At 35.0% G+C, this 14,535-nt stretch overlaps 1 long non-coding RNA gene across 1 annotated transcript; it reads left to right on the forward strand.

Moving 5' to 3' along the window:
• The first annotated feature begins 9,069 nt into the window (after positions 1-9,069).
• Positions 9,070-10,419, forward strand: LOC146943863 (uncharacterized). The gene is made up of 2 exons (XR_015028118.1): positions 9,070-9,306; positions 9,394-10,419. It is a non-coding gene; the product is annotated as an uncharacterized LOC146943863 (long non-coding RNA).
• Positions 10,420-14,535: the final 4,116 nt, after the last annotated feature.

Here is a 14,535-nt window from a genome sequence, read left to right on the forward strand (position 1 = left end):
AATAAAAGAAAATAGATTTGATTAAGAAAATATGAGAGAAAGATGAGATCAGATCCTTCGAATCCTCTAAGTTTCCCTAATTGGTCTACTGCACCTATTTGTTATGAATCCTCTTCTAGTTTACGACGATTAACAAAATAGCCCTAATCAATTCCTTGAGTTAAGACCCTCTTCTTAAACTACATCCCCTAATTCCTTAGGTGGTCTAATAATTTTTGAAGGTTTTACCGAACGTTAACCTATTATCACTAACAAACGATTATCTATTCCTAGACTAACCCTGATTATTAGAACAATTCAATTAGGTCTAAGTCGAAAGCCATGGTCAGTGGTCATTCGTTCTCACAAAATCAGGTTATATGTGATCAAGATATAAAAAGCATTAAGAACAATTGAATTGAATAAACTAGAATTGAATTCATAAACAAAATAGAGTTTCACAGCAACATGTGTCAATTAGGGTTACAAAGATTCATCTCGGATCTAATCTCTAAGAGATTTAGCTACTCATAATCGAGTTTACAAATAGCATAATCAATGAAATAATTAAAACATACATGAATTGGTAAAAGGATGAAGAAATCGCCCTTCTAGCCGTCTCCGATGTCTCAAAATCGTACTTTGCTCTCCAAAATCGTAACCCTTGTTCTTCAGATTGAGTGCAGTATTTATAGAAGTCTTGGGCCTGACCCATCAAAATCGCGCCGCACCATGTATATAGGCGTGCCGCGATTTCCCTCAAACAGGGAGGTTGTAATTTCGCTTCAAAAATCGCAGCACGGCTTGAAATTGGCGCGGCGCGATTTGCTTCAAACAGACTTCAATATTTCAGCTTTTTGCACTCCAGAACAGTATAAATTGCATGAGAACTCTATCAAAATGTCACAATAAGTCCTAAAAATTACGTAATGACAGCATGTCATCAAAACTCTTAGGTGTAAATATCATTTTTCAAATAGCATTTAAAAATAAAGCGCGCGCGTAGAAAGTAAAGACGGTTCCTATAGGATACTATAGTCGTTATGGGTGCCTAACACCTTCCCGTAGCGAAAACAACTCCCGGACCTCGATTCTCAAAGGTTTTTCTTATTTTTCCCTTCCCAAGAAAAAAATGAGATATCAAAGGTTAAAAAGGTTCAAACTTAATCAATGTTTGACACTCGAAAAACCAAGATAAAACAATTGGAAACGGCTAAATATGCCTCAGTTTCTCCAAGACATTTAAGTAAAACTCCTTCTGGAGTCTTTTTGAACAAATCATTCCCCACAATCACATAACTCAAAGCTTTATATTTATTTTTCGACAAGTTGTACCATCGGGATTTTCCAAATAATTAACAATAGGCTTTCGCCAATCATCATCAGATAAATTGTTAACAACCAAAATTTCGACCAAGTTCGTACCTTGTACTTGACTAAAAGATGCTTCCATGCCCCTAAATTTTGGTGTTGACAATTTTCCAGGGAGAGATTCGGTCGAACTGCGCTTATTTCTAATCTCGATTGGTTCCTGTTCTTGATCTTTCGAAACCTTATACCCAGAAGCTGCTTGAGCAAGGTCATTTGCTTCTTGATTTTCCATTCGGGGAATATGTTTTATTTCAACATGGACAAAACGTTTGAGCAACGCATTTGCTATTGTGAAGTATATGATTAAACCTTCCTTGACGCATTTGTATTCTTTGGTTAATTGTCTCAACACTAATTCTGAATCTCCTTTGATTTCTATGTTTTTTTCCCCCAGTTCGAGTAAGATCTCTAAACCGGTAATTAAGGCCTCATATTCAGCCTCATTGTTGGAACAAAATTGATTAATACGAAATTTATACTTAGTTATAGTGTTGTCTGGCGAAACAATCACCATCCCAATCCCGATGCCATTTTTATTACTAGACCCATCGAAATACAACTTCCAACACTGGTTCTCGATGCCCCCAGGCATTGGTTCTTCCACCGAATGATCAGCAATAAAATCAGCCACAATTTGGCCTTTAACGGATTTCATAGATTGATAAGTCAATGAATATTCCGTAAGTGCTAAAGCCCATTTTCCCACTCTGCTATGCAAAATAGGTTTTGACAACATATGTTTGATTATATCGAAATGAGAATAAACACAAACATCAAAAGGCTTTATATAATGCTTAAGTTTTGTACATGAGAAATACAAACAAAGACATAATTTTTCACTGGGGTGATATCTTGTTTCAGCATCATTCAATACCCTACTAAGATAATAAATGGCTCTTTCTACGCCATCTTCATCCTCTTGTGATAACATACTTCCCATAGTACTTTCAGATGTTGCTATATACAATTTCATCTTCCTATCTTTTAAAAGAGGTGACAAAATAGGAGGGTTCATCAAATAGGATTTAATCTCATCGAAAGCCTTCTGGTGCTCTAGTTCCCATTTGAACACATCCTCTTTCTTCAGGCGAAGCAATGACGCAAATGCTTGTGTCCTGCCACTTAGGTTTGATATGAACCTTCTAAGAAAGTTGATTTTTCCCAACAAAGACTGCAACTCTTTCTTGGTCGAAGGGGCTTTAGTCTCCATTATTGCTTTGGTTTTGTTTTGATTGATTTCAATCCCCTTTTTGTGGACAACAAAACCTAAAAAATCACCTGCACAAACACCAAATGCGCATTTTAATGGATTCATTTTTAATCCATATTGCCGCATTCTTTCGAATGACTGGCGTAAGTGATCTAAGGGCCTATCTTCTGATGAAGATTTTACCACAATGTCATCGATGTAGACTTGCATAAAGTCTTCTATGAAGTCATGAAACATCGAATTCATTGCTCTTTGGTATGTAGCACCAGCATTTTTTAGGCCAAATGGCATCACTAGCCATTCATAACAGCCTAATGCCCCCGGGCATCGAAACGCTGTTTTAGAAATATCCTCTTCAGCAATAAAAAATTGATTGTAGCCTGAATAACCATCAAGCATACTTAGATATTCGAATTCTGTTGCTGAATCTACTAGCATTTCTGCTACAGGCATAGGATATTCATCTTTGGGAGTAGCGAGATTTAAATCTCTAAAGTCAATGCAGACTCTTATCGTCCCATTTTTCTTTTTAACAGGCACTACATTTGCTAGCCAATCTACATACCTGACCGGTCTGATGAAACCGCATTTCAAGAGTCTTTCGATCTCTTCTTTAATCTTTGGTAAGATTTGTGGCGCATACCTCCTGGGAATCTGCTTCACTGGTTTCTTATCTAGGCGAATTGGCAATTTCAACTCTACCACTTTTCGATCTAAACCAGGCATTTCATTGTAATCCCAAGCAAAACAATCTTTGTATTCTTTTAGAAGTTCGACGATTCGATCTTTGAACTCTTTGGGAATTTTGGCGCTCACATAAGTGGGTCTTTTGACGGAGCCGTCTCCCAAATTTACTTCTTCGAGAGGATCTTGTGCCTTCATTTTAATGGTAGAACCCATAGGATCTTCTTCGAAACCCAAAGGTTCGTCGTCATATATACAATCCAGTTTTTGGTCATCAAGAAGGTCATCAGTAACATCTTCCACTGGAGTTTCGATCACATCTGTTTGTGAAATTTCGGCCTCTTTAGCCGTTTTGAATTGAGTTTCGGCCACGTAGGCCGTAATTTTGTCCCAAAAATTGGGCTTAATCATGGATCCCTTTTCGATATCTCACCCCTTTGGTGAGACTACATACTCCATCGATGAGGTCGTCAGTAACCTTCTTGTATGCTGAATTTCTTGTTCTAAGTACATCTTCCTCCTCATGGGGAGCGTCTCTATGATTCACCATTATGTAATCATGATCCATGAGCTCTCTTTCCCATACAAAGCCATCTAGATGAAGTTTCATAGTGCACACTTCATCTTCAGAAACTACATACTTGGGGCCCAAAGAAAGAACTGGAGAAATGTTTGCAAGTTGTTTATCGAAGTTCTTCTTGGTGATGGTATTGACTTCAGCCAGAAAATAACTTTGATCAGCCTCTACATTTTCTACTAGACCATCTTCTCTCCAGATAGCGATCCTTTGATGCACAGTAGAAGGCACTGCCCCCACACCATGGATCCATTCCCTGTCTAATAGCACATTGAAGTTAGCCTTAGACGGGACTATCATGAACGTAGTTGTTCTTTTCACACTTCCAACTATCAAATCAACTTCGACAGCCCCAAGCGAATTGCCAGTTGTTCCTTCATAATTGGTAAGAACTATGTTATGTGGTTTCAAATCAGAATCAACAAGTCCAATTTTTCCTAAAAAGGATTGGGGTATCAAATTCACTGTAGCACCTCCATCCACCAATACTTTATTTACTCCCACACCATTTATCTTGGCTTGGATAAATAAAGGTTTAAGGTGATGCAGCATCGAGATATCAGGCCTCTCTAACACTGCATGTTGATCTTCGACACAACCATTGTTCATAACATAATAGCACAATGGCTTGTGTATAGCCATTTCTTCAGTGAAATCACTTTCCACTTCATTTACCTCGGAAGGTACATCATATTCAACTGGCAGCACTGACACAAGATTACACACTATATCGAGACTTGGGTCAGATTCAGAGAAATTTGAAGTCATTTCCTCATCCTCTTTTGGAAGATCTTCTTTCAAAGTTGACAAAGTGGGAAATATTCTCTCGGTAGCTGGTCTTTTGACCATTTCGAAAATAGTTTCCTGTTTTTCTTCCCTTTTTTCAACATTAGTGATGTCCTTCAACACGTTTGCCTTTTTCTGGCGTTGATACCTTCGCCATTGTGTTTTTGTCATGGGGTTCTTACCCTTGTAATTGTTGTTGTAGGCATACTTATTGGAATTCGATGTCTCCTGCTGATGAGACATTGTGGCTACTCTTTTCACCCATTTCGTTGGTGGGGCGGAGTAACCAGATTTCTTACCCCCAGAAAAGACCCAAGTGTCTGTAGGAGCCTTAGAAGGAGGATTGAAAGTCCGCCTGTGACTTTTGCCTGGATTCTTCTCTGAAGTTTTCATCTTATAAGGAACTCCTCGTTTGTTGAAACCGAATTTTGGACAGTTATCAACCCAACCTCCTTTCCGTTTAGTGTGAGATTGAAATTCCTCGACAGATTTTGCAGCTTCTTTATCGAAAACTGCGATGCACCTTGGGCAAAGCATGGCGTGTGCGTTGGAAATTTTGCACCTGTTAAGAAAATCAATTAAATCTTCCTCGGCCTTAGGATAGGCCACTTTCATTTTTTCAGCAAACTGTTCTTCAGTAACCATTGCATTTTCAGATTGATGATCTTCAGCAAACATCTCCTTTCCAGTTTTTGAACTTTCATTCGAAACTGGGTTCAAAGGAGGGGATTCAGTGCCAAACTCTTCTGAGATATCTACCATGTTTATGGCGACCACATCAGCGTACATTGAGTCTGCTTTCTTCATAGGATCTGCATCTATTTGCATTGGCTGTTTGGTTTTATCTCCAAATTTCAGCCTTCCCTCATCGAGAGCTTTTTGCACCGAGTCCCTGAAAAGAGTACAACGAGATAAGTTATGGCCTAAAAACCATGAAATTTACAAAAACCCCGCTTCTTCCTTTGTTCTAAAGGGGGAAGTTTCATATTTTTTGGCACTAAAATTATGCCATCTGCTACTAAGAGATCAAAAATCTCTTCACATTTAGAAACATCAAAAGTATATGTTTTAGGCGGGTATTTGTCATTTTTAGGCTCTTTTGGATTCTTTCCATTCGATGGCCTTAACAATTTACATGTATAAGGTGGTCCATCTTTTAGTTCTGCCAGGTTAATCTCGTTTTCTTTGACAGTATCAGATCCCCAATCGAATTCGGGATCACTATCTCCTGCATCTACATAGGCAACTTTTTCCCTTTTAAGGAATTTGTTCGTCCGGGCTTTTTCAGCCTTAAGCCTTTCGACCTGTCGGACTCTATCCGCTAATTGCGCCATGTCTCTAAGATATTGGGTATCCAATTTCTTTCGAACATAATAATCGAGACCACCAGCAGCCATTTCGACCAATTCATGTTCGGGTACTGAAGTAAAACATATGGCCTTGAGAAGACGGAATCTATTCAAATAATCATCGATTGATTCATGCGTTCTCCGACGAACGCTGGCCAATTCCTTCAAACTGATTTTAGACTGACCCATGTAAAATTGTTCATGAAAGGCCTTTTCTAATTGATTCCAACTATAAATGGAATGAGGAGGCAACGTAGTGAACCAAGTAAAATCATAATAATATGTTAAACCCTTCACGTGTAAGATTTGCTTCAGTGGCTTGTGCTGTGTTGTATTAATTTTTCTACCCTTTTGTATTTTTTTTCCTTTCAAAAATAGTTTATTAAAAAAAATCCCAAGAATGGTAGGTAATGGATTAGAAGTCAATTTTACTCAATTTGAACATCGAGAGTTGTATACAATTTAAGTGTTGCATGTGTTTGGTTATGCGGTGGTGGGAATTGATTTTGGTTGAATTGATTTTATATAATTGATTATGGTTAAAAGTGAGTTGAATGAAAAGTGATTTATGTTTGGATACCTTTATAATAGAAGTGATTTTTATGAAAGATATTGTTTGGACATTTTGTGTTAAAATTGCTTTTCGGTGTGTAAATGACCAAAATGGGTTTTTGATATGGTGCATTTAAAACAGATTCCATTTTTTTTTTAAAACGATTTCATTTATTTTCTTTTGCAAATTTCATTTCCATTTTTAGTTAGTTATTTTTTTTACACATTTTTAGTTTTTTTTTTAATTTACATTTTTAGTTAGTTATTTAATTTTACGTTTCATCATTAATTATACAACTGTATAGACTTTTTCTAAAAACTATTGGGCCGATTAAAAATGCTTTTTGATGGGCTTCATGGAGCAAGAAAACAGAAGAGTCCGAAAACAACTATTTCCTCCCACAATAGTGTTTTCTTCAACCTTGTTCTTTGAGATCTCTGCAACATAAAAAAAAAAAAAACTTCACAGCAAAAAAAAAACCACGCAGACAACAATCGGCAGTAAGATGGAGCCACGGATTTCGCAGGTAGGTTAAAGGATTTGTCAAATATAAAATAAAAAAGTATGTGAAATGAAAAGATGAAACTCAATGGCATAAGAGACAAATCGATACCATGTACTTTCACGGCAGAGAAACTCGATTTCTAGAAGCTAGGAATAACAGCTTCTCTAAAAATCAATTCTGAAGATGGAAACGTACGACGGCGGTGGAGTGTCGGCGGAGTACCAAACATGTTGAACCCACGTTTGATGGGTGTTTACACTGATTTTTGGTAAACAACCGCTGGTTTAAACGTAGTTACTTGCAAGATCAACCAGTAAATCTTAGGAGCATATTTGTGCTTTTGTTATTTCTAGGAAATTGTAAATGTTCTTGAAAGATTTAAATAAACAAAAAAGATAAAAACAATCGAACTCAACCCAGTTGAATCCAATCGAAGTTTGTTAAGTAAAATAACTTTGAATTGCTCAAAAGAAACAAGTAAAATGTAAAGACATTTTAAAAGGACAAATGTAAATTGCATTGATTGAATGTAAATTGGTACACAGATTCATACATTGTAACTTGTGACTAGTTTCTCGCTTCCATACGGATAATTTGAGTGTAAGTTTTGTATGATTGAATTGTGACCACTTTTCCATCAGAAAAACTACTATTTATACAAGTAGAAGTAACTACCTAAATTCGAATTCAAACTTATAACTATAGAAAACTAACAAATCTTATCTATTAAATTTGAATTTCGAATGCACTTCGGAGATGTCCTTATCCAAAATAACCGTCTCTCGATAAGTCTCGTTCGTCGAACCGGAACACGTGCTCCCAGCAAGCCCAACTTCGATAAAAAAAACCTCAGAGTTAACTTTTCTATTTCTTCGATGATAAGGTCAATTCTCCTTGATTGCATTTAATGATAGCCTTTTAAAATTATAGGCTAACAATGGGTAGGACGCGCTTTTGACTGTTTCCACCGGGTATCCAAACACAGACTAAGTCACAAAATCTCATCAGAATGAATTACTCATTGGATTTAACAACCAAATTTATTTATTATAATGATGATGTTGATTGGATTAAATACTAAGTTTCTGAAAATAAATTAAATAATCATATATACTCTTTTCTTCTTGGCATGCTAGAGGTTGATATTGAGATTCAGGAACATGACCTGTAATTGTGAAAAGGATCCTCAATTGTACACAATTATTATTTCTCAAGTTAGAATCCTCTCGTTGTTGAAGAAAGCGTGCTGTCCCATTTCATCGTAATATTTTTCTACTCACTCCACATGCATTGTTTGACCAATATGGGTATATTACAATCGATCTTGTCATAATACAAATATAATGTGAACATATTATCGCAAATCGCAATAATAATGTATTTAATCGCTCCTGAATTCAATTATAAACATTAAGCCGCAAGAGCTATAGTGTTGTTGAAAGTTGTGAGACTCAAGGCTGAAAGAGTGCGACATATCGCACCAATTTTATAAAAACATGGGTTCTTTTGGGGTGGCACTTTGGTGCCATTAATGGTACCATGTCATTAGATCAGGGCCACACATTGCCCCAAGTGTATGTGTGTGATGTGTGTGTTGGGTGTCATCAATGGCCAGGATTTAATGGCACGGTGCCATTAATGGCACACAAGTATTGTCCCTTGTTTTGTAGGTGTGTTGGATTCACAAAACAATGAGTAATAAGTGGCGGAGCCACTCATGGGTTAAGGTGGGTCACAGCTCACCGAAACCCTAAAAAATTATTTGTAATAGGTACATGTACACGTACTAGAGTACGAAGTTATATCCCTTACTCTAAAAGCTTATAAGGTCATGCTACTACTAAACCTAATTTTTCCCTCCCATTATCTATCATTAATTGTTATTTTCCCTCCACTATTATGCATGTACTCCCTCCGGTCTCAAATATAAGAAAAGATTCCTTTTTTAAGTTCATTGAGTAGTTAATGTATCTGGTATACATTGTAAAACAAATACATTAATTATTCAATGAACCTAAAAAAGGAATCTTTTCTTATATTTGAGACCGGAGGGAGTATGTGGTCATTTGTATTTAATACGACCTTTCACATATCCCATGCAGACTAATTCAGCTTCCCACTTCTCCATATTGTTTCTGTTTCCAACACATCCATTATGCCTTCAATTATGCACTATATATACACTTGAATACAGAACATGTCTATCATCTTCCAAATATCCACTTTCCTATTCCGAATTTGCAATGGCTGGATACAGCGTTGAACTCTTGATGGCGCTTCAAAGCTTGACTGGTATGGATGTATTACCGCATAAATGTATTAGCGATTCAGTTTTTTTTCTTCATTATATTGATTACGTTTTTGTTGGTTTTTCTGTAGGGGATTTGATGGACAATCCTGTTGACGATATGGATATTGAATTCTGTTATGCCAGGCTCCTTTTAAAAAACATATTTTGCCATATATATTGATTTTAATATCCATATATCCATATAGGAAGAAAAAGTTACTAGATTTTAGGTTCCCTTGCAAATTGTTCCCTTCATCAAAATATCCATACAAGCTGTTCCACATTATTTCCCAATACACGATGTTCTGCCTTCTAAAAAATAAACGTGAGATGCATGTATTCATTTGTGTGCTATTTAATTCGACCTTTGCCATACCCGATACACTGTAAATCAGCTATCCACTTCTCCATGCTGTTTCTGTTTCCAACACATCTCTTATTCCTTCAATTATGAACTATATATAACAAACATACACACCATGTTTATTCTCATTCAAAAATCCTCCTGCCTCATTCAAATTCCCTCCTTCCTATTTCGATATTCCAATGACTGATCATGATGTTAGCTTACGGTTCTTGGTATATTAATTGATATGCTTATTTTTTGTTTAAGTTAACCAAATAAAAACGCAATCTAATAAGTAATTTATATTTTCTTGCAGATGCTTAAGTATGAAGGAAGATGTGCTCAAATATTGGACCATGATGCAACAACTGTGAAAATGGTGGATGACTGTGGAAGCTTTTAGGACTGTGTTTTGATGTTTGGTGCGACTCCTTATGAACACTGCAAGTTAGGTGGGGAGTGGAAGCGGTTTGTTGAAGCTCGAAATCTTTATGAAGGTGTAAGGGTCAGGATTGGCGCACCGTTTGCTAGAAGCAACCAGACTGTCTACGTTACTGTGATACCCAACTAAACTTGCAATTTGTTGCATGTGGTTGCGGTTTAAGGATCTATGTTAAAGGATTTATATTTTGGCTGTCATCTTGCTTTGTTTTTAGTTTATTTTTCTTTCATGTTTTGATGCTTCAATTTTGCCAAATGTCAATGTAATGAAGCATCAAGTGTTGTTCATTTTTAAACCTCACCTATACATGACAGATATTCTGTTTCATTTTTAGGCTTTTTAGGTGCACGTCATATATTGAAATTTCATATGACTATTCAATTCTGTTATTTTTAGTGTTTTTAACATTTGCTGTAGATAAAATTTGTTAAGGATCTTCATCTAAAATAAGGGAATTATTCAACAGAATATCTAAAAATTAGTGGGGATTTGGCACTATGTTAACATCTGTTGTTGTTCAGTCTCAAATTTCAGTTATTTGAATTAGCATAATTTTAGCACGCCATTGTTACATTTTAGAAAACTGAAAATCACGTATCAAAATTCTATATTATTTTCTGGTTTTAATTTATTTAGTTTTTTGTTTGATTTTAACAAAAAAATCGCGTGGGTAACTGTAATCTAATTATTAGGGGATGTGTTCAACAATTAGCTAATTATTAAATTATTATTTTTTACAGTAATTGTTATTAGGTAATTGGAGCTGACATTTTATGCACATTTATGTATTTTACTTATTAATATATAATGAAATGTATTTTCACAATGCTCTGTTATTCAGAATGCGTTTGGTTTCCCAATGCCTTCATTATTAATTCAAACATTCACATGGTATTTTTGCACGTCTCTTAATATACCTCCTCCCCCCTTTTTTGGATATTGGTGCCCCTTCCTGTATAAAACAACATTAAAACTATCAACTGTTTTTATATATTTTCCTTATCGATTCAAAATCAGATTGTTTAAGATGGCATCCATTTGCAGGACCTACATGATTGAATATGACGACGAGGAGGTTTATAGCGTTTCATTTAGCAAGATTACCATTTTACTTCTGTTCACTTATTATCATTGCTGATTTTTTTTGTAGGGTGCTGTTATGTTATCAAGGATGTTCGCCCATGATTTCCGTGAAAATATCAATCGTGTCGTGAACCTAATAGACCCTAACAACAATCATTTCGAAGTGTTGGTTGAGAAGATCGATGGGTTAATTTTTTTTCTCCAAAGGATGGAAGTCGCTGCGTGATATTTACAGTATAGGCGTGGGACCGGGAGCATGGGTTTCCTTGGTTTTTGTTGGTTCTGGACAGTTTGTCATGGTTGTGAAAGACAGGTTTGGGAATAATGTGAGGTGTCCTGTGTTTGAGCCAAGCATGTGATTTGTGATTGAGAAATCTAATGTACAACCACAATTCAACAATAACCTTCCCCCATTTACAGCTGCTCTCTCTTATCGCCACTCTGTCAACAATCTCCATATTGATTTTGGGATAAAATTGACTGATGATGATCTTAGCAAAGAGTTCTTGGTATATAAATTTATGCTTTCACTTTTTGTTTAAGTTACACGAATAAAAAACGAAATCTAATGAGTTATCATCTCTCTTTCAGATGCTTAAGTATGAAGGAATATGTGCTCAGATATTTGACAAGGATGCAACAACTCTGAAACTGGTGGATGATTGTGGAAACTGTTGGTACTGTGTTTTGATTTTTGGCTCGACTCCTTATGAGCCCTGCAAGGTAGGCGGGGAGTGGAAGCTGTTTGTTGAAGCTCGCAATCTTTATGAAGGTGTAAGGGTCAGGATTGGCGCACCGTTTGCTGGAAGCAACCAGACTATCTATGTTACTGTTATACGCGACTAAATTTTCAATTTGTGTCATATGAATTTTGCTGAGGGATCTCTGCTGTATCAATTTGCACCTTTCTGTTTTGCGTTGTCATTGTAGAGTTATTGTGCCCTTTTGTAATTTTTTTTACCAACTTTTGATGCTTCAATTTTGCCAATTATCAATGTAATGAGGTATCAAGGTTTCTTTTAATCAAATGGAAATGGAAACATTCCAGTTTTATGTTAAAATCTAATGGATTACTCTAATTGTTTAGTACAAAGTTATGTTTCATGCAACTGTCTTTACATGACAAGCAATGTTTCTACATTGCCAATTAAACATCAATCATCCAATATTTTTCAAGCTTATTCACTGTTTGCGCACAATTTAGAGAATTACCCTTAACAAATTTCGCACTGCAGGCATGAAGTGTAAATAAATCTGATAGTGAATGAATGCTAAATGTATTACTCATTAAATTACAATCTCCCTATTCGAAATTTGCATTTTTATGTGAATTTGCATCTAAAAGAAAACCCAAAAAATCATATATGTTATAGTTTTCTTATGTTACAGTGATCCCATGAATGAGATATGGACATTGTTATTTGTATGGCCAAAATGTATTGCTCATTAAGTTCCAATTTTTTACGAAAGTCATTGCTTGCTAAATGTATTACTCATAAAATTTCAATTTCCTTAATCAAAATTTGCTATTTCTGCTTACATGTCAAATTTGGCCCAAAAAAACTGCATTTTAATTTGTTTTATAAAATAGGGTAAAATTACAACTTATATATATGGGATTTGGACTAACGTTTACATTGTATAAAGCTATAAATATGGCTGATATTAAGCAGCCGAATTGGCATAATGCAATAGTAATGTTGGAGACAAAGTATATATACTATCTCTATCACCTTCAGACGTCCGAATTCCTTTCAAATTTCGTTGGTGTATACCTACCAACGCCTGTATTTTCACATGGACAATTATATGTCGTTGTTTCCAGAGTTACGTCGAGAGAAGGGCTAAAGATACTAATAACTGACGAAGACGATGTATATACGGATGAGACGTCCAACGTAGTCTACGAATAAGTTTTTCGAAATGTAAGAGTGTGTTTGGATGGGGGAATGTTTTGAGGGAATGTAATGTTTTGAGGGAATCAAATACTTTGAGGTGAATTCCATTGTTTGGATAATAATTTGAAAAATTTTCAAAATGATGGAAATTTAGGAAGTATTTTGTTCAAGTTAAATTTAGAGAATTTCAAATGACACTTAAAAGTTAAGAATTTCGAAATTCTTCATTGTTATAATTTATCAAATTTTGCATTTTGGTCCTCAAACTTTCCAAAATTTTCAATTTGGCCCCAATAAATTCCCAAAAATTGTAATTTGACCCCTCAAATTTATGAAATTTACAAATTGACCCCTAATTTAAATTTTCAAATTTGGCCCAAAATAATTAATATTTATAAAATTTGCCCAAAAATGATGACAATTAATTTTTTTATTACTCTATCCAAACAAAGGTTTTGAGAAATAAAAGTAATTTAATTGCATCATTTAAATTGCTTAGAATTCTAAATTCTTTAAAATTTTCAAATTACCTCATCCAAACACACTCTAAGGGTATGATTGCGTTGTAATCCATGTTGTTTTGACTATCTCAAACTTTTCATATATTATTATTATGTTGTTTTAGTAAGACAATATTATCCAAACATTTGACACTTTTGGTGTATCGGTTTATTGTTATTCTTAAAATTATATATTACTCCCTCCGGTCTCAAATGTAAGAAAATTTTCACTTTTTAGATTCATTCAAAATCCGGTCTCAAATGTAAGAAATTTTTCACTTTTTAGATTCATTCAAAAAATGATGTATGTGGTCTTTATTATAGACCACATACATCATTTATTGAATGAACCAAAAAAAAGAAAAGTTTCTTACATTTGAGACCGGATGGAGTATAACTTTTACTCCATCCGGTCACATTTATAAGCAACTTTTACTTTTTTAGATTCATTAAATAAGTGATGTATCTAAAACATAATATAGTCTAGATACGTCACTTATTTAATGAATCTGAAAAAGCAAAAGTTGCTTATAAATGTGACCGGAGGGAGTACCTTATAAGACCCGTGCGGCGCACGGGTCGGCGTTCTAGTTATATATATAATAACATGTTGACTTTTTTTATAGGGTGGAGAATTTTTTTTACAGGAATGACAATATGCCAATTTTTTTATGTGAATGAAAAACGAAAGTAATTTTATAGAGAAACAAAAATATATGTAATAAGTTATTGTAAAATATGGCAATAGCTACCGTGAACAATTGAGATAGGTGGTGCATGGTACCAAAGTCTCTCGAAGCAATTCAATTTAAAAACATAAACATATTTTTAAATTAAAAGCAAATGCAAATTATGATGATTATTTTGCGAACTCAACGATACCCATAAAATTTGATTGGATATACTCATCATTATATATATCATATTTTTATATTATTTAAATATCAAATGAAATTTTGAAT

Source organism: Medicago sativa, chromosome 2, assembly GCF_051527215.1.
Source record: "Medicago sativa cultivar Bolivia chromosome 2, Bolivia_mono, whole genome shotgun sequence".
Lineage (NCBI taxonomy): Eukaryota > Viridiplantae > Streptophyta > Magnoliopsida > Fabales > Fabaceae > Medicago > Medicago sativa.